At 39.1% G+C, this 22,016-nt stretch overlaps 1 non-coding gene across 1 annotated transcript; it reads left to right on the forward strand.

Moving 5' to 3' along the window:
* Positions 1-4,432: 4,432 nt before the first annotated feature.
* LOC112787672 (small nucleolar RNA R71) lies at positions 4,433-4,540 on the forward strand. The gene has a single exon (XR_003195072.1). It is a non-coding gene; the product is annotated as a small nucleolar RNA R71 (small nucleolar RNA).
* Positions 4,541-22,016: the final 17,476 nt, after the last annotated feature.

Consider the following 22,016-nt stretch of genomic DNA (forward strand, 5'->3'; position numbering starts at 1 on the left):
TTTTACTGCCCAAAAGGCTTTGTGCTCTACTTCAACTGGAAGATGACAGGCTTTTCCATAAACTAAGCGGAAAGGACTCATCCCAATGGGTGTCTTGTATGCTATTCTGTATGCCCAGAGTGCATCTTGTAGCCTGGTGCTCTAGTCTCTTCTATGAGGTTTGACTATCTTCTGCAAGATACGCTTTATCTCTCTGTTTGACACCTCAGCTTGCCCATTAGTCTGAGGATGGTAGGCTGTTGCAACCTTATGAATTATCCCATGCTTCTTCATTAATCCTGTTAGTCTCCTGTTACAAAAATGGGTGCCTTGATCGCTCACGATTGCTCGTGGTGATCCAAAGCGACAGATAATGTGGTTTCTCACAAAGGAAACAACAGTGTTAGCATCATCAGTGCGGGTAGAAATTGCTTCCACCCATTTGGAAACGTAATCCACAGCTAACAATATTTAAAAATAACCATTAAAATTTGGAAATGGACCCATGAAGTCAATGCCCTAAACATCAAAAATTTCACAGAAAAGCATAATTTGTTGAGGCATCTCATCCTTCTTGGGTATATTACCAAATTTTTGGCATGGGAAAAAGATCTACAAAATTCAACAGCATCTCTAAAAAGAGTAGGCCACCAGAATCCACAGTCTAAGATTTTTCTAGCCGTTCTTAGAGGGCCAAAATGTCCTCCACTCTCAGATGAGTGACAGGCCTCTAAGATGGACTGAAATTCTGATTGAGGCACACACCGTCTAATTACCTGGTCAGTGCCACATCTCCATAAATATGGGTCATCCCATATATAATATTTAGACTCGCTTTTCAGCTTGTCTCTTTGATGCTTAGTAAAGTTTGGAGGAAAGGTGCGGCTAACTAGATAATTAGCTATAGGTGCATACCAAGGGACTACCTTGCATACTGCTTGCAGGTTATCAAATGGAAAATTATCAGCTATAGGAGTGGAGTCATCTTTAATGTGCTCAAGGCGACTCAAGTGGTCTGCCACTAAATTCTCGTTACCACTCCTATCCTTAATTTCTAAATTAAATTCTTGTAGTAGCAGTATCCAACGTATAAGCCTTGGTTTGGATTCCTTTTTAGCTAATAAATACTTTAGAGCTGCGTGGTCTGAATAAACTACTACTTTCGTACCAAGTAAATAGGCTCAGAATTTATCCAGAGCAAAAACAATAGCAAGAAGCTCTTTCTCAGTAGTAGTGTAATTAGACTGAGCGGCATCTAAAGTTTTAGACACATAAGCTATAACAAAGGGGTCCTTACCTTCACGCTGAGCCAGTGCTGCTCCTACTGCATGGTTGGAAGCATCGTACATTATTTCAAATGGTTGGCTCCAGTCTGGTCCTCTCACAATTGGAGCTTGAGTCAAGGCAGTTTTCAGCTTATCGAACGCTTGTTTGCAATCCTCACTGAACTCGAACTCAATATCCTTCTACAGTAGTCTGGATAAGGGAAGTGCTACCTTATTGAAGTCCTTAATGAATCTCCTGTAAAAACCTGCATGGCCAAGGAACGAATGGACTTCCCTCACAGAGGAGGGGTAAGGTAAACTAGAAATAACATCCACCTTTGTTGGATCTATAGAAATGCCAGTATTAGACACAACATCTCCTAGTAAAATCCCTTGTTTAACCATAAAGTGACATTTTTCAAAATTCAATACAAGGTTTGTACTGACACATCTATCTAATACTCTAGATAATCCATCTAAGCAAAGGCTAAAGGAATCGCCGTATACACTAAAATCATCCATAAAAACCTCCATACAGTCCTCAATAAGATAAGAGAAAAGACTCATCATGCACCTTTGAAAAGTAGCTGGTGCATTGCACAAGCCAAAGGGCATTCTCTTGTAAGCATAAGTCCCAAAAAGACATGTGAAAGTAGTCTTTTCCCGATCTTCAGGAGATATATGAATCTGGAAATAACCTGTGTAACCATCTAAAAAACAATAATGTGATTTACCTGACAGGCGATCCAGCATTTGATCAATGAATGGAAGAGGATAGTGATCCTTATGAGTGGCCTGGTTGAGGCGTCTGTAGTCAATGCAGACTCTCCAGGCGTTCTGAACTCTGGTTGCCATGAGCTCTCCATGCTCATTCTTCACTGTAGTGACTCCAGACTTCTTGGGCACCACTTATACTGGGCTTACCCATTCACTGTCTGAGATGGGATAGATGATATCTGCCTCCAGTAGTCTGGTCACTTCCTTTTTGACAACCTCTAAGATAGTGGGGTTCAGTCTTCTCTGGGGTTGACGGACAGGCCTTGCTCCCTCTTCTAGAAATATCCGATTCTCACAGACTTGAGGGTTGATGCCTACTATGTCTGCCAAACTCGAACCAATTGCCTTGTTGTGCCTCCTCAACACACTAAGTAACTGCTCTTCTTGTTGAGAAGTGAGTTCCCTTGCAATGATAACTGGAAACTTCTGCTCGTCTTCAAGGTAAGCATATTTGAGGTGTGGAGGTAGGGGTTTCAATTCTAGCTTCTGCTCATGGTCAGGCTTTGGATTGTCTGGAGCTGGTGAAAATGGTAAAGTACTGTCATTGTCCTCTGAGAGTGTCCCCACACTTGGACCTTGTCCTTTGTATTTCTCTTCAAACTCCTCCTGGTAAACTTCAGCCACGGTTTCATCTATGATGTCACACTGGAGGATAGAATGATCTTCTAGAGGGTGCTTCATAATTCCATTCAGATTGAAGCTTACTACTCGGCCATCTATTTCAAAAGAGTATGTTCCTGAAAAAGCATCTAATTTGAACTTCGAGGTCTTCAGGAATGGTCTTCCGAGTAGGATTGATGATGGCTTCTCTGAGTCATTTTGGGGCATCTCCAGGATATAAAAATCAATGGGAAATGTGAGCCCCTTAATGCCCACTAATAGATCTTCAGCAACTCCAGCCACTGTAATAATGATTTTATCTGCTAACACAGAACAAGCTGCCGACCATTTTAAGGGAGGGAGCCTCAAAATATCATATATAGACAAAGGCATTATACTCACACATGCTCCTAAATCACACATGCAGTCAGAAAATACTACACCACCAATAGTACAATTAACCATACATGGACCTGGGTCACTACACTTTTCAGGTAAACCTCCTATTAAAGCAGATATGGAACTTCCTAAAGGAATAGTTTCTAATTCATTAATTTTGTCTTATGTATACATAAATCTTTTAGAAACTTTGCATATTTAGGTACCTGTTGAATAACATCAAAAAGGGGAACAGTCACCTCAACCTTTTTGAATATTTCTACCATTTTGGGATCAGGTTCCAGCTGCTTCCTGGGCTTCCTTGCAAGTTGTGGAAATGGAATAGGAGTGGCGTTTTCTACAGTGTATGCGCCCTTTGGTTCTTCTTCCTGTGATTGAGCTTCTTCTTTTTCAGACATGTCCTGTATGTCTTCTTCCTCTTCAACATCTTTTATTTCCACCACCTCTTCAGCTGAGGCGTGTTCTGGTGGGCTTGGCTCCTCCTGATTCCTCTCCTACAGTGTGGTTCCGGACCTTAGGGTGATGGCATTGATGCCACCCTTTGGATTGGGTAATGGTTGAGAAGAGATTCCACTGGAGCTCAAAGGCTGGTTATTGGAGTTATTCATTGATCCAATCTGTGAGACAAGAGCTTGCAAGGTATAGTTCAGACCATTTAGTGTAGCGTAAAGGTTATTTTCCATGGCCTGTTGTCTCTGATCAATAGATTGTAGTAACTCATCATTAGCAGATGAAGAAGGATAAGTAATTTGAGAGGTCTGCTGTTGGGTATTCTATGGTCCTTAGGATTGCCTCAGGTAAGGTGCTCTGTAAGGTTGGTTCTGGTTCTGCTGTCTGTTGTTATTATTATTCCACCTCTGATTTCCCTGATTGTCTCTGCCTCCTCTGTTATTGTTGTCCCTCCAATTTTGGTTAGAATTGTCCTACAATCCATGGCTGTAACTGCCACCTTGATTGTACCCTTGGTTGGGGTGGTCATAGAAGTTATGAGTGGCTACTACGGTGTTGTCTTTCTGCTGGAGCTACGGACATTCATCAGTATAATGGCTATAATCAGCACAGACTCCGCAAACTTTCTGTGGGACTAACTGTTGGCTTTGCTGTGGTGGAGAAGGTTGAGCTTGCTGAACTTGTTGTTGATTCAATTGCATCTGCTTTAGTAAGTTGGTCATTTCACAGATACTCTGAGTTAGAGCAGCAGTCTCTTTGCAAGAGGATATTTCTGCAACAGCTTTTGAACGACCTTGTTTCTGCCTGTGATTCCGAGTAGATTCAGCTAAGTCACTGATCAATTGCCATGCCTCATCAGTGGTCTTATACTTTTTCATAGACCCATTGCTAGCACTTTCCAATGTGGTCTTATCTTGGGGCCTCATGCCCTGTGTGACGTAACCGAGCAACACTATCTTGTCAATCATATGGTGTGGGCATGCTTCCAGAAGATTATTGAAGCGCTCCCAGTATTCATAGAGAGTCTCGGATTCATCCTGAACAATCATGGAAATGTCTTTTCTCAGTTTATCAGTAACTTCAGCTGGAAAGAACTTTTCCAAAAATTCTCTTCTAAGTGTATCCCAGTCGGATACAGTTGCTGCGGGTTGAGTGTAGTACCACTCTCTTGCCTTTCCCTCAAGAGAGAATGGGAAGGCTTTTAACAAGATTGAAGTTTCATCTACACCATCACGCCTGACAGTAGAACTGGCTGCTTGGAAATCTCTCAGGTGCTTGATAGGCTCTTGAGCAGGTAAGCCATGAAACTTGGGCATCAAATTGAGCAGTGCAGTCTTTATTTCAAAATCTGTATCCATCGTTGGGTGATGTGCTTGAAACTGTTGCATTGAAAAATTAGGGGCTCCAGCCTCCTGGATAGTAACTCTTCTAGGTGCTGCCATGTCACCTGCACGTAAATCAACCGAATCAGTAGAACGGGGGCCGGTTTCTTCCTCAAGTGACGTTTCAGATCCGCCCTCAGAGAGGGCTAACCGACGCCGAGCTTGCCTTATTCGTGAAATAGTTCTTTCAATCTCAAGATCGAATGCTGGCAAGCTTGGATCAGGAAGTGAATACGTCATCTAACGAAAGAAACATGCAGCTCATAGTAGCAAAATAAAATAAAATGCAAATAAATAAATTCCAATCAATAACTTAGCACTCTATTGCAACTCCCCGGCAACGGCGCCAAAAATTGACGTGGCAGAAATTGGCGAGTTAAGAATTGTTATAAGATATGCATTGCAAGTATAGTTCTCAAACAACCAGAAATTCGCCTATCAATTTAGAAGGGTTGTCACAAAAATTAAAATTAAAATACTGGGAGTATGAATCCCAGGTCGTCTCCCAACGAGTTGCAGAAAGGTGTGCTATTTTATTAATCAGATGTTTTCAAAAATGAATTGAGTTGATGAACAGGAAATTAAATTAGAGAATTTATGTGATTTAAATAAAAGCCTTGACTGGGAGTAGATTAGCTGGAAGCCCTATTCTTGTTGGAATACTCTCAAGATTAATTGACAATTGAAGGTTATTCTGTTTAGTTATCCCTTACTAAGTAAGGGAAAGTCAAACAAGTTGGAATGTTATTTCTATTCACAAGTTCCAATCCGCTTAATTAAAAGGGATTGGTGTCAGTGACTAGAGGGCAATCCAACAATAAACCCAATTACAACTTTTCTTTTAAGCATTCCAACTCAAGGTCTTCCTTTCAATCAACTCCCAATCAAGTTATGGAACTACTCGCTCATCGTGAATGTAGAATTCATAACATAGGAACGGGAATTAAAGAAAGACATGATAAATAATAATCAAAGAAATCAATTAAAAATAAAAGTAATTCTTGTATTAATAAATTCTAAAATAATCCAATAGTGAAATTGAATAAATTAAGGACATGGAAGAGTAAGAGACAAGTAAAGAGAATGAACTAGAATGACGAAGTGTTGCTGAGGCAATAACTCTTCTCAATATCCCAATGCAAAAACAATAATAATTGAAATCCTAAGAACTATGAATGTGTAGAGAGAAAAACCTAGAGGAGGAGTAAAACTAGATCTAAAAACTAAAACTGTGTAGAATGAATGTTCTCTCCCATTTCTGCATGTTTCCTGGCTCTAGTTTGCTTTTCTGGGCCGAAAATTGGGTCAAAACAGGGCCCAAAATCGCCCCCAGCTAATTCTGCAGATTATGCAGATCGCACATGTCACACGATCGCGTCATTCATGCGGACGCGTCATTCAGCCTTTGCTTTGCCACGCGTGCGCATCGTCCACGCCTTCGCGTCACTGATGCAGTTTCCAATCCGCGTGGTCGCATGAGCCATGCGTCCGCGTCACTGCAATTTCCTCTATATTGCCCGACCGCGTGAGCCATGCGTCCGCGTCACTTCTCGCTGGTCATCTCCTCAATTTCTTGTGTTCCTTCCAATTTTGCAAGCTTCCTTTCCAATCTCCAACTCATTCATGCCCTATAAAGCCTGAAACACTTAACACACAGATCACGGCATCGAATGGAATAAAGGAGAATTAAAATACATAATTAAAAGTCTCTAGGAAATAAGTTTTCAACCATAAAGCATTTTTAGGAAGGAATTATAAATGCATGCTTTTTTTTAATGAAAAAGTGGGTAAAGAGTTGATAAAACCACACAATTAAACACAATATAAACCATAAATTAATGGTTTATCAAGGGGACACTAAAGGGGCATGGCACGCCAGGCTGGGCGTGGCACGCCTAACCCATCACCTACTGTGGGCGTGCCACTTGAGCCAAGGGGCATGGCATGCCAGCTCATCACTCCAGGAGGAACCATTACTATGGCGTGCCACTTAGTATCGAAGGCGTGGCACGCCGGCTCTAACAAGTCACTTGGGTGTGCCACTTGAGGAACCAGGCGTGGCACACCAAGATTGAGAAGTCTACAAAAGTATAGGCGTGCCACTTGAATAGCATGGCATGGCACGCTGGTACAAAACTCCAGAGAAAGGAGTTGAAGGCCAATGATGTCTGGGCGTGCCCCTTGAGGTCGAAGGCATGGCACACCAGGCTCTCAATCTCACTTAGGCGTGCCACTTGAGCAACCAGGTGTGGCACGCCAATGCACAAAGAGGCCAAAGCAAGGGCTGGGTGTGCCATTTGGTATTGAAGGCGTGGCACGCTAGTCCAAGAATCTCACTATGGCGTGCCACTTGAGTACTGGGCGTTGCACGCCAGCTCCTGTAACCAAGGCAAGATCAAGGGCGTGGCACGCCAGCCTCTAGGCGTGGCACGCTGGTACAAGTTTTCAGAGAGGATGAAGGAGGCCAAACACATGGGCGTGCCAGTTGGTATCGAGGGTGTGGCACGCCACCCACTATTCCTCACTTAGGCGTACCACTTGAACCTCAGGCGTGGCACGCCATTGTCATCCAGAAAGTAAGAGCGATTGGGGCGTGCCACTTGAGTCCGTGGCATGGCACGCCAAACAGAAGGATCACTTGCCTCCAAAGGGCTGTGGCATGCCAGACCTTGGGCGTGCCACGCCAGTTCAACTTTCCAGAGAGCTTGATCAAGCATACAACATGGGCGTGGCATGCCAGACCCTAGGCGTGCCACGCTAGTTCAAATTTCCAGAGGCAAGAAGAAGAGAAAAAAAGCTAGGGCGTGCCACTTGAGCTCGAAGGCGTGGCATGCCATGCTACATGGGCATTAAAAGACCCTGGGCGTGCCACTTGAGTTTGAAGGCGTGGCACACCATGGGTGTTACTGAAGAAGAGCGTGCCACTTGAGGGACTGGGCGTGGTACGCCAAGCCAGAATTGAAAGAGCACGTGACACGCCACTGAAGCGCCAACCACACGCCAGCTGGGAAGTCATGCTTATTGAGTTTCTTTTCCCTCCAAATTGTAATTTTCCTTTTTCACTTTTGTAATTCTTTTATTTTAAGAGCTAGGAGTAGTATAAATACCCCCAAGAAGTACAGAAGAGGGGGTTAAGCAGTTAAAGAGATTAGTTTTCGATTCACTTTTACACTTCATCATCTTCCTTACTTTGGAGTACTTTTCCTTAAGCTATGAGTAGCTAAATTCCCTCTCATTGAGAAAGGGAGCTCTATTGTACTTAATGGATTGCTGATAGTAAAATTCTTCTTCTCCTCATCTTCTCTTTGATTTGCTAGAAGGAATTTCGTTTCTAATGCTTAGTGTTCAATTATCTTAGGAAAGAGATTGAATGCAAAATGGGTTTCATGGGAACCTTGGGAAAGGAAACATGAAACCATGCTTGAAATCCCTTCTCACACTTGAGTAGGATCTGGGTTTTGGTGTTTGGATATGGTGACATATAATCCTCCCTCTACTTGGACCTATGATGATGTGTGGTATAATCAGGGACTAAGCATATCTCTCTTCATGAACAATTAGACCAAGGAATTGGCTATTGATCAAGATCTGAGAGATTGAGTCACCAAGGGATTGGGGCTCAATTAATCATGATTGCCAAGAGGTCAATGAGTTGCATGATTGAAGAGGATATAAGCTGAAATTGATCAAAAGAGACAACATCTCCTGATCTCAATGAATTTCCCCATTCTTATCTACCACTTTCTTTATAACTTGCTTTTACATTCTGCAATTTCCCATTCCCATTTACAATTAAGCCATTTATGATTCTGCACTTTACATTCTGTCGTTTCTATTTCTGCACTTTATTGCTTCCCTTTACATTTTAGCCATTTACATTTTTGTCATTTATAATTCTGCAAATCACAATATATCTATTTCGCTTGACTAATTCATCAATTGATTAAAATTGCTCAAATTTGCCAATCTCTGTGGATATGATCCCACTCCACTGTGGGTTATTACTTGACGATAATTTTGGTGCGCTTGCCAAAAGAACTAATTCACCATTTTTTGAATGGGGGTGTGAATTGGACTCATCAAGTTTTATGGCGCCGTTGCCGGGGATTGGCTTAAATTTGACAGTGATTAAATTGATTGGAGAACCAGATTAAGCAATTTAATTTCCTTTTTATTTTATTTTATTTTTTTATCTTTTATGTACTTTTTAATTTTCTTTCATCTCTGCTCTGATTTCTATTTCTTTTCCTTTGATTATTTTAGTCATCCATTGTCCATATTTCCACTCTTCTAACTGTTTGATTAATTGCATCAACAAAGCTAACCACTAATCTCAACAAGATTTTTCTTACTTCACTTGTTCTCTGCTGGTTATTTGCCAAGTGTATGACAGGTAGAAGAGGAGAGACTTCATCTCCCATTGATAGCGAAATTGAGAGGACCTTCTTTAGACTAAGGAGGGAAGCAAGAGGCAAAGGCATAGTTGGAGAGGAACTAGTGGAGGAAGATCTGCAAACCACCATGGATGATGAAGTACAGGACAGTGTTGGAGGAGATATTGGAAATCATGTTGGACAAGAGAGGAGAGTCTTAGGCTCCTATATCAATCCAAATCCAAGAAATTGTGGCAGTAGCATCCTAAAGCCAACAATTCATGCTAACAATTTTGAGTTGAAACCTCAGCTCATCACACTTCTCCAGAATAATTGTTCATATGGAGGAAGTACTCAAGAAGACCCTAATCAACATCTCAACACATTCCTGACGATATGTGATACTGTAAAGTCCAATGTGGTACATGACGTCGGGATTTTTGCCAGTAAAGAATTTCATAAAAACAGTCACGTTGTAGATATAGTCTCTAAACCGACAAAAATCCCTTCGTACAAACGTTTTGGTTGTCACAAGTAACAAACCCCTTAAAAAATTGTTAACAGAGTATTCAAACCTCGGGTCGTCTTCTCAAGGAACTGCAAGGAAGTATGTTCTTATTATTGGCTATAAAGGTTGTAATCGGGGTTTAGAAGGTGAGAAGCAAGTGATTTGAATGACAAGTAAAGTAAATGGCAATTAAAATAAATAAATACTGTAAAGCAACGTTTGGCAAGGTAAGAGAAATTGGAAGTCCAACTTGGTTATCTCCCTCAACAATAATAAAAGTTGAATCTAAATTCCACTTAGTTAACCTTTACTAAAGTAAAGGAAAGTCAAGGGACTAATTAGTTTGACCTTCGAATCCTATTTATTTCCTAAGAAAAAGTTGGGATTATTGAAGTTCAGTTCAATTAGTAAGATAACGATTATCAATTATGTTGAGTTTGATAAATGTTGAGTTACTGATTTCTTAACCAAGACCAAAAAGGGAAAAAGTAAATTGCTGGAATAGAATATCTTCAAATTGGAAACAATGGTAACACAAATTAAAGAGAAAGCAATCAATAACTGAAATACCTCAAATATCATTAATTCAAATAACAATCTGTAACATGGAATAATTCATAAATTAAATTATAAAAGTAAATAATCAACTCAAGTGCTGGAATAAATAAATAAAAGTGAAAAGGGAATCTTAAAACAAGAAATATAAAACCTGGATCGAGAGTCACTCTTAAAAACTAAGAGAAGTCCTAAATCCTAATCCTAAGAGAGAGAGGAGAGAACCTGTAACAACCCCGGTTTTCGAGAACGCGAAATCTTTTCTGAAAGTACGGATTTCTCCGGAAGATCAGTAAGGGGAAAACCTTTGATATATCATCAAGTATCTCAATCCTCATTGTTATTATGTCATCTTTAAGTTAGAACATTTTCCGAGACAATCTCGATAACGCGGTCACGAAGAACCTGGTTTTTGAACCGTATCGGTTAGAAGTTTTGATTTGGTTTTTTTGTAAATAGTCTCAGTTTGACGAACCGGACTCGATTTATGATAGAAGAGAGATAATAGGATGATATTATCATTATATTAGTATTAGAAGCTTCTTGAATAATATTATAAGGTTACCTGGTCAGTTTTAGTTAAAAACAGAAAATCAGTTTAACCGGGTTTACGGTTTACTGGTGCAGCTTAGCACCAACACTCTCTGATGAATTTAGCAATGCTAAGGCCTCGTTATACATGTACTATTATCATAATAAATATGTTACTAGTGTCATTTATGCTAGTATCTCAGAAAATAATTTTTAGAGATGTTTTTACGAGTGTTCCGATACACCTAGTTTTAGTAGTTGTACACCAGAGATATTTTAATATTATTTTAATCCACCTCCAAGCCAACCAATCACAACTCACCTTACACCCCCAAGACCTCCAAGGCTGTCTCATTTCATCATTTTGGCCGAAAATAACTAGAGAGAAAAGAGAGAAACTTTCATGAACACTTAATCTTCAAAGCTTGATTTCTTCTGAACTAAAACTCAAATCAAAACTCCGATTTCACCAAAATGATCCTCTCTTCTTCCTCTACTTAACCATGTAACTTATCAAGGATGGAAGTAAGGTGAGATGGCTGTTCCTTTCCCATTTCAATTCGGTTTTCAAGGAAAACCATGCAAAACATGTGTTTTCTTGATGTTCTTCCTTAGGAATCATGCTTAAGTTGACTTGAGGGCCAAGAAACGTGAATTTCCAGCAAGTCTAAGGTGAGATATCTCTTCCTAACATACTGAGTGAGATTTGGTGAATTGAGAGTTTTTGGATTTAAAGTTGTTCTTGATGTGATTTAGGAGGAAAAAGTGCTTAAGGACCACCTGAAAGTTTAACCGAATTAGGAGCAGCAAAACCAGGTAGGGTGTCACGAAATTAATCCTGATTATTTTTGTTTGAGTTGTGTGAATGTTGTATAAATTTGGTGTGCTAAAAATTGGTTGCTTATATGATTGATTCTTGGTGAAAATTTGGTGAAATTTTGATGAAATATGATGAAATTCAAGCTTTAAAGTTCATGTTCTTGGGGCAGCTGGAAAAACGAAACCCTAAGCTTAAATTGAGGTTCAATTTGTGTTGAAATCATGTAGAAAAGATGGGGTTTTAGTGGCTGCTAATTTATTATGAATTATAGTAAAAATCGGTTGCTGAAAAGATTGAAAAACGGGTAAAAACAGAGAAGGAATCTGAAGAATTTATGAAGAACATGGAGAACACTTTGAGTGTGATGAAGAACAATGAAAAACACCTTTTTTATTCATAAAAGGGCAAGGAAGTAATGAATTTGGTGTTTGGGGGGTTATTTAGTAATTTCTGAAAGTTAGGGTGGTAAAAGTAGAAATATTAAAAGTTACGGGTGGTAAAAAATGAATTTTAAAGGTTAAAAGTAAAAGTTTATTTAATTTTCGAAAATTTAATGATAAAATAATAAAAAATAATAAAATATTAAATAATAATATTTAATTAAAAATAATATTTTAATAAAAATAATAAAATAATGTAGAAATGGCAGTTTTTTGTAAAAGCTTTAGAAAGACAACTTTAAGCGCAAAATCTCATAATTACCTTCATAAAACACTTAGGGAGTGGTTAAAACATATTAGTGAGGCAAAGATAAATAAAAGATAAAAAGTTGAAGAAAAGATAAAAATCGAAGAAAAAGTTTGTAAAGTTTTAATGACAGAAAAACAGACAGAGACTAGTGAACGAACTAGGGCAACATAGTTAGTCCTGGAATTGCGAATAGGGTTAGGTATTATATAAAAAGTTAAACTGTTTCAGTATAGACTTAATGAACCTATATTTGGGACAGACTAACTATTCATACCGAAATTTACATAAGCTTTAAATACATACGTTAAACAGAGAAATCAGAGCAGAGTAAAGAAACAACAGAGAACAGAGTAACCAGAGCAGAATAAAGGGATACAGAGAAAAGAGAAACCAGAATAGAGTAAAGAGATACAAAGAGAAAAGAGTAATATGATAAAGAGAAATGGTTTGAGCCAAGATATTGTAAAAGTGAAAGATGTAAAGTTTGTATAGTATGATTGAACAGAGAAAGAAAGAGGTACTGCATAAGAATGTGAGAATGATGATGAATGATGATAATGAGAATGATTATGTGATGATTTGTTGCTTGAGGCAACCCAAGAGATATTTATTTGTTGCTTGAGGCAACCCAAGAGATGTGTTTATTCATTTGTTGCGTTAAGGCAACTCCAGATATACTTGTATGATCATCTGCTGCAGTGAGGCAGTCAGATAGATAATGGTGTGATCACTGAGAATGCTTTCCTATGGTACAGATCCATATTTTATTTCTGTAAGGCAGAGGGGTTATTTCCTGCTACAGAAGTACCGTGACCACCTGTTCCATTTCTGTAGTGGCAGAGGGGTTATTTCCTGTATACAGAAGGTGTGTCGGCGTACATCCCTGCAGTGGCAGATGTGTTATTTCCTGCGTGCAGTGGACCCTGTGGTGGCAGAGGGGTTATTTCCTGTACACAGGGGTATAGCCAATAGGAAAGCCTTATCCAGACAGAGGTTACTGGATAACGTCGGGAGCGGGTTAGTAACCGACAGATGAGCTCATTACCTGCACTATGGCTAGACATGCATTATACTTGGTTGCGCATTTCCTTTGTTATGTTTGTGGTATGAATGTATGCTTTCCTTGTTTGTATTCCATTCTCTGCGCTTGTGATATTTCCTTGTATTCTTCTGTTTGTGTTCTGCTATCTGTTTTCTCTATCTTCTCTACTTATCTGTGTTTTCTAGTTACTGCTTCCTTGTATTCTGCTAATAGTCTGCTAAACAACATAGAATTAATGAACGTAACTTATAACCCTGACCCTACTAAGAACTCCCCAGTTCTTACCCCTTCTCTCTCCCTTCCCCCTTCAGATGGAAGTAAGAGTACCTTACCATAGCTCACTGATGACCGTTTGCAAGAAGAGAATTTCTCTCTAGATAGTCTTCTGAGTCTCGGGTGAATATCTTTCTCTGATTATATGTAAATACTGTGAGATCAGCCAACATCTGCACCCCTTCGTATGCACACTTTAACCTAAATCCTGTGTACGAGATTCCTATTTTGTGGATACTTCATGAGGTACCAGAGAGACGTCCTGTGGAAAAGTCTGATCGTGCAGAGGAGTAGCAGATGATGTTCTATTTTGATGACGTTCCACCTGACTTGAGTTGTGAAGACTTAGAACGTACTTTCCCTCGCTTTAGTAGTTTAGAAGGACTAGGTGAGTATAGAGTCTAGGCTAGCCTAGGTGCCAGCTTAGGGACTTCTTGAACAGGTCAGGACCTGGGATGTTGTATGTATGTATGTATATGTATATAGTTATTATCTAGCTATACCTAGAGGTGTTCTAACTAAAGGTCTATACTCTAATAAAGGCTGGATAACTGAATGTTGCTAGCTACTTGTGATGTATTTATGTGTGGTTGCTTATAACTGTTTTATCTGTTATCAGCTGTGAGTTGATTATGAATGATTCCGTCTTTTAATCTAAATGTTTTCAAAAAAAAAAAAAAGTACCTCACTAACTAACTACGCTTTTAACAATGAATCAGGCTCATATAATAAATAATAGATAATAATTAGGATGACAAATTGGTAGCACTCAATTTCTGGTATGTCCTAGGCGTACTGAAAATTGGGTCGTTACAATTTGGTATCAGAGAAGTTCGTTCCCAGTAGAGCCTGGGGAGTGGACTGACTATGCTTCATTGCATACTCTGCTTGTGTGTCTCACGCCATTAGGGTATATTTAAGATACATTTGGCATGAATGTCTATGAGTGCTCATTTTGGGAATGTTCGTGCCTTACTTGAAATATTAAGACTGATCACCTTAATGTTGATTGTTTGGTGCGGATAGGACCTTAATGACTGCGAATAGACATAGTTTAATCGAGTTCCGAATGACGAATCGATGCGAGGCACAGCTATCCTCATAGCTGTTATGATCTCCATGGTTATGGTTATGTTATATTTGGATGCTGTAAGGAACGAACGCTTATTTTACTTGTGAGGAATCTGGACACATAGCTAAGATGTACCCCAGAAAGTTTTTTCGGAATCTAGTGCGAACCCAGCAACAAGGTCGAGTGTTTGCCATGACTGCTGATGATGCTATGCAATCAGACGCCCTGATCCAATGTCAGTGTATTGTCAAAGATCGATTTCTAACTATACTATATGACTCGGGTACATCGCATTCCTTTGTTTCTTTAACTGTTGCTCGTGAGTTGGGACTAGATTTCTCTAAGTTGAACTTTGATCTGATTGTCCATACACCTGCATCCCAAAATGCTTTGACAAGTTTAGTGTGCCTGCAAGTACCATTCACTATTAGGAACAGAACTTTTATACATGATCTAATCTGTTTGCCTCTATGTGATTTAGAAGTTATTCTAGGGTTAGATTGGTTATCTAAGTATCATGTTTTCCTTGATTGCTATGAAAGAACTGTTGTTATTCCGTCTGATAGTTTAGATATTAAACCATTTCTGTCTCATACTTTATATCGGAATTCTGTAAGAGTTGCATTAGACGGGAGTGATTGTGAGGGGTACGTTTTGTTAGCGGCTAGCTCGAATGATAGTGAACTAAGCTTAGAACGAATCCAAGTGGTGAAGGAATTTCCTGATATTTTCCCGGACGACATACCTGAGTTTCCTCCTCAACGAGAGATAGAATTCAGCATTGAACTTGTACCTGGAACCGGACCGATTTCCATAGCACCGTACCAGATGTCACCACTAGAACTTGCAGAGTTGAAGAAGCAGTTGGATGAGCTACTTGGAAAAAATTTTATTCGTCCCAGCGCATCACCTTGGGGAGCTCCAGTGTTGCTAGTAAAGAAGAAGGATGGTGGAATGTGACTTTGTGTAGATTACCGACAGTTAAATAAAGTCACTATCAAGAACAAGTACCCACTTCCACGAATAGATGACTTGATGGATCAGTTAAAAGGTGCAACTGTATTTTCAAAGATTGATTTGCAATCGGGCTATCACTAGATTCGAGTGAAAGAGTCAGATATACCGAAGACTGCATTTAGAACTCGATATGGTCACTATGAGTATACAGTTATGTCGTTTGGACTAACTAATGCTCCTGCGATTTTCATGGATTACATGAATCGTATTTTCCGTCCGTACCTTAATCAGTTCATAGTAGTCTTCATAGACGATATTCTCATCTATCGAAGACAGAAAGAGTGCATGAAGAGCATCTAAGGACTGTATTGCAGACACTGAGGACTCGGAAGTTATATGATAAACTATCAAAGTGCAAATTCTGGACAGCAAAGGTGGATGGAGTTCCTGAAGGACTATGATTTTAAGTTAAGTTATCACCCAGGAAAAGCGAACGTGGTGGCAGACGCTTTGAGCAGGAAGAATTTGAATATCTCTTGGATGATGATAAAGGAAGAAAAGTTACTCGCGGAATTTGAAGACCTTAAGTTGGCTATGACTGAGACGTTAAGTGGAGTCCGTTTGGCCCAATTGCATATAACACCAGATTTTAAGATTAGGATTCAGCAAGCACAAGCACAGGATTCAGAAATGATGACAATGCTGAGACGGATGAAAGTAGAGGAACCAGAAGCTGTAAGACTAGATCGTAGCAGCCTCTGGAGATATAATAACAGAATTTATGTGCCTAGCTCTGGAGATTTGCGGCAAAGGATTCTTGCAGAAGCTCATCAAAGTATATTTTCTATGCATCATGGAGTAACAAAGATGTATCAAGGATTAGAAATAAATGTTCTGGTAGCCGGGCCTGAAGAAAGAGGTAGCTGATTATGTCTCAAAATGTTTAACCTGCCAGAAGGTGAAGGTGGAACACCAGAAACCATCAAGAACCCTGCAACCCTTGGAAATACCATATTGGAAATAGGAGCAGATCACTATGGATTTTGTCACGGGATTGCCAAGGACCTCAACAGGACACGATTCTATTTGGGTGATTGTGGACAGGTTAACAGAATCAACACATTTTCTTCCGATTCGAGTTGACTATACTTTAGAAAGGCTAGCACGGCTATATATTCAAGAAATCGTACAATTGCACGGGATACCTTCGTCAATTGTTTCAGATCGAGATCCGAGGTTTACTTCCAGATTCTGGGGAGCTTTCCAGAAAGCTTTAGGAACAGAATTGCATATGAGTATAGCATACCATCCTCAGATAGACGGACAATTAGAGCGAACAATCTAGACATTGGAAGACATGTTAAGATCTTGTGTGATGGATAACCAGGGCAGTTGGGATAGGTATTTGCCATTGGTCGAGTTCGTCTACAACAACAGTTACCAACAAAGTATCGGGATGGCACCATATGAAGCTCTCTACGAAAGGAGATGTCAGACACCATTGTGTTGGAATGATGACGGAGAAGCTAGTGTCTTAGGTCCAGACTTAGTGGAAAAAACTACTGAGAAGATAAAGGGGATTCGCCAGAAGATCCAGACCGCACAGAGCCGTCAAAAGAGCTATGCCGATAATAGACGTAGACCCTTAGAGTTTAGTGAGGGAGATCATGTCTTTCTAGAAGTAACTTCGATTACTGGAATAGGTAGAGCCCTTAAGACTAAGAAGCTTAACCCACGATACATAGAACCTTTCCAAATACTTAAAAGAGTCGGTCTAGTAGCTTATCAAATAGCCCTTCCTCTTTATTTATCAAACCTTCATGATGTTTTTTTATGTCTCGCAACTTAAGAAATATGTTCCCGATGATAGTCACGTTTCACAACCAGAAACAGTACAGTTATAAAATGATTTGACATATCAAGCATCACCAGTTCAGATCATAGAAAGAAGCGATAAGCAGCTAAGAGGCAAGACTGTTCGCTTAGTCAAAGTAGCATGGGAACCAAGAGGAGAAAAAGAGCACACTTGGGAATTGAAAGATAAGATGAGAGCTGATTACTCGCATCTATTCTCAGGTAATTGAAATTTTGAGGACAAAATTTTCTTTTAGGAGGGTAGAATGTAACAACCCCGATTTTCGAGAACGCGAAATCTTTTCTGAAAGTACGGATTTCTCCGGAAGATCAGTAAGGGGAAAACCTTTGATATATCATCAAGTATCTCAATCCTCATTGTTATTATGTCATCTTTAAGTTAGAACATTTTCCGAGACAATCTCGATAACGCGGTCACGAAGAACCTGGTTTTTGAACCGTATCGGTTAGAAGTTTTGATTTGGTTTTTTGTAAATAGTCTCAGTCTGACGAACCGGACTCAATTTATGAGAGAAGAGAGATAATAGGATGATATTATCATTATATTAGTATTAGAAGCTTCTTGAATAATATTATAAGGTTACCTGGTCAGTTTTAGTTAAAAACAGTAAATCGGTTTAACCGGTTTACGGTTTACTGGTGCAGCTTAGCACCAACACTCTCTGATGAATTTAGCAATGCTAAGGCCTCATTATACATGTACTATTCTCATAATAAATATGTTACTAGTGTCATTTATGCTAGTAGCTCAGAAAATAATTTTTAGAGATGTTTTTACGAGTGTTCCGATACACCTAGTTTTAGTAGTTGTACACCAGAGATATTTTAATATTATTTTAATCCATCTCCAAGCCAACCAATCACAACTCACCTTACACCCCCATGACCTTCAAGGCTGTCTCATTTCATCATTTTGGCCGAAAATAACAAGAGAGAAAAGAGAGAAACTTTCATGAACACTTAATCTTCAAAGCTTGATTTCTTCTGAACTAAAACTCAAATCAAAACTCCAATTTCACCAAAATGATCCTCTCTTCTTCCTCTACATAACCATGTAACTTATCAAGGATGGAAATAAGGTGAGATGGCTGTTCCTTTCCCATTTCAATTCGGTTTTCAAGGAAAACCATGCAAAACAGTGTTTTCTTGATGTTCTTCCTTATGAATCATGCTTAAGTTGACTTGAGGGCCAAGAAACGTGAATTTCCAGCAAGTCTAAGGTGAGATATCTCTTCCTAACATACTGAGTGAGATTTGGTCAGTTGAGAGTTTTTGGATTTAAAGTTGTTCTTGATGTGATTTAGGAGGAAAAAGTGCTTAAGGACCACCTGAAAGTTTAACCGAATTAGGAGCAGCAAAACCAGGTAGGGTGTCACGAAATTAATATTGATTATTTGTGTTTGAGTTGTGTGAATGTTGTATAAATTGGCTGTGCTAAAAATTAGTTGCTTATATGATTGATTCTTGGTGAAAATTTGGTGAAATTTTGATGAAATTTGATGAAATTCAAGCTTTAAAGTTCATGTTCTTGGGGCAGCTGAAAAAACGAAACCATAAGCTTAAATTGAGGTTTAATTTGTGTTGAAATCATGTAGAAAATATAGGGTTTTAGTGGCTGCTAATTTATTATGAATTATAGTAAAAATCGATTGCTGAAAAGACTGAAAAACGGGTAAAAACAGAGAAGGAATCTGAAGAATTTATGAAGAACATGAAGAACACTTTGAGTGTGATGAAGAACAATGAAAAACACCTTTTTGATTCATAAAAGGGCAAGGAAGTAATTAATTTGGTGTTTGGGGGGTTATTTAGTAATTTCTAAAAGTTAGGGTGGTAAAAGTAGAAATATTAAAAGTTACAGGTGGTAAAAAATGAATTTTAAAGGTTAAAAGTAAAAGTTAAGTTAATTTTCGAAAATTTAATGATAAAATAATAAAAAATAATAAAATATTAAATAATAATATTTAATTAAAAATAATATTTTAATAAAAATAATAAAATAATACAGAAAAGGCAGTTTTCTGTAAAAGCTTTAGAAAGACAACTTTAAGCGCAGAATCTCATAATTACCTTCATAAAACACTTAGGGAGTGGTAAAAACATATTATTGAGGCAAAGATAAATAAAAGATAAAAAGTTGAAGAAAAGATAAAAATCGAAGAAAAAGTCTATAAAGTTTTAATGACAGAAAAACAGACAGAGACTAGTGAACGAACTAGGGCAACATAGTTAGTCCTGGAATTGCGAATAGGGTTAGGTATTATATGAAAAGTTAAACTGTTTCAGTATAGACTTAATGAACCTATACTTGGGACAGACTAACTATTCATACCGAAATTTACATAAGCTTTAAATACATATGTTAAATAGAGAAATCAGAGCAGAGTAAAGAAACAACAGAGAACAGAGTAACCAGAGTAGAATAAAGGGATACAGAGAAAAGAAAAACCAGAATAGAGTAAAGAGATACAAAGAGAAAAGAGTAATATGATAAAGAGAAATGGTTTGAGCCAAGATATTGTAAAAGTGAAAGATGTAAAGTTTGTATAGTATGATTGAACAGAGAAAGAAAGAGGTACTGCATAAGAATGTGAGAATGATGATGAATGATGATAATGAGAATGAATATATGATGATTTGTTGCTTGAGGCAACCCAAGAGATGTGTTTATTCATTTGTTGCGTTAAGGCAACTCCAGATATACTTGTATAATCATCTGCTGCAGTGAGGCAGTCAGATAGATAATGGTGTGATCACTGAGAACGCTTTCCTACGGTACAGATCTATATTTTATTTCTGTAAGGCAGAGGGGTTATTTCCTGCTACAGAAGTACCGTGACCACCTGTTCCATTTCTGTAGTGGCAGAGGGGTTATTTCCTGTATACAGAAGGTGTGTCGGCATACATCCCTGTAGTGGCAGATGTGTTATTTCCTGCGTGCAGTGGACCCTGTGGTGGCAGAGGGGTTATTTCCTGTACACAGGGGTATAGCCAATAGGAAAGCCTTATCCAGACAGAGGTTGCTGGATAACGTCGGGAGCGGGTTAGTAATCGACAGATGAGCTCATTACCTGCACTAGGGCTAGACATGCATCATACTTGGTTGCGCATTTCCTTTGTTATGTTTGTGGTATGAATGTATGCTTTCCTTGTTTGTATTCCATTCTCTGCGCTTGTGATATTTTCTTGTATTCTTCTGTTTGTGTTCTGCTATCTGTTTTCTCTATCTTCTCTACTTATCTGTGTTTTCTAGTTACTGCTTCCTTGTATTCTGCTAATAGTCTGCTAAACAACATAGAATTAATGAACATAACTAATAACCCCGACCCTACTAAGAACTCCCCAGTTCTTACTCCTTCTCTCTCCCTTCCCCCTTCAGATGGAAGTAAGAGTACCTTACCATAGTTCGCTAATGACCATTCGCAAGAAGAGGATTATGCTCTAGATAGTCTTCTGAGTCTAGGGTGAATATCGTTCTCTGATTATATGTAAATACTGTGAGATCAGCCAACGTCTGCACCCCTTCGTATGCGCACTTTAACCTGAATCCTGTGTACGAGATTCCTATTTTGTGGATACTTCATGAGGTACCAGAGAGACGTCCTGTGGAAAAGTCTGATCGTGCAGAGGAGTAGCAGATGATGTTCTATCTTTTGATGACGTTCCACCTGACTTGAATTGTGAAGACTTAGAACGTACTTTCCCTCGCTTTAGTAGTTTAGAGGGACTAGGTGAGTATAGAGTCTAGGCTAGCCTAGGTGCCAGCTTAGGGACCTCTTGAACAGGTCAGGACTTGGGATGTTGTATGTATGTATGTATATGTATATAGTTATTATCTAGCTATACCTAGAGGTGTTCTAACTAAAGGTCTATACTCTAATAAAGGCTGGATAACTGAATGTTGCTAGCTACTTGTGATGTATTTATGTATGGTTGTTTATAACTGTTTTATCTGTTATCAGTTGTGAGTTGATTATGAATGATTCCGTCTATTAATCTAAATGTTTTCAAAAAAAAAAAAGTACCTCGCTAACTAACTACGCTTTTAACAACGAATCAGGCTCATATAATAAATAATAGATAAAAATTAGGATGACAAATTGGTAGCACTCAATTTCTGGTATGTCCTAGGCGTACTAAAAATTGGGTGGTTACAGAACCTCTCTCAAACTAAATCTAAATCATGGAAAGTAGTAAAAATGTGAGCTCTCTTTTGAATGGATGCATTCCCCCACTTTATAGCCTCTAGTCTGTGTGTTATGCACCTGGATCTGGGCCAAAAGGGCTTCAGAAATCGCTGGGGGCGTATTCTATAAATTCTGATGCGTGGCCTCTGTCACGCGTCCGCGTGGGTCACGCGGTCGCGTCATCTGGAGTTTTCCTTGTGGCGCGGTCGTGTCGGTCACGCGTCCGCATCGAATGCGCTATGCTCAAGTTGCGCGACCGCGTCCGTCATGCGGCCGCGTCG

Source organism: Arachis hypogaea, chromosome 20 (assembly GCF_003086295.3).
Source record: "Arachis hypogaea cultivar Tifrunner chromosome 20, arahy.Tifrunner.gnm2.J5K5, whole genome shotgun sequence".
In the NCBI taxonomy this organism is placed as follows: domain Eukaryota; kingdom Viridiplantae; phylum Streptophyta; class Magnoliopsida; order Fabales; family Fabaceae; genus Arachis; species Arachis hypogaea.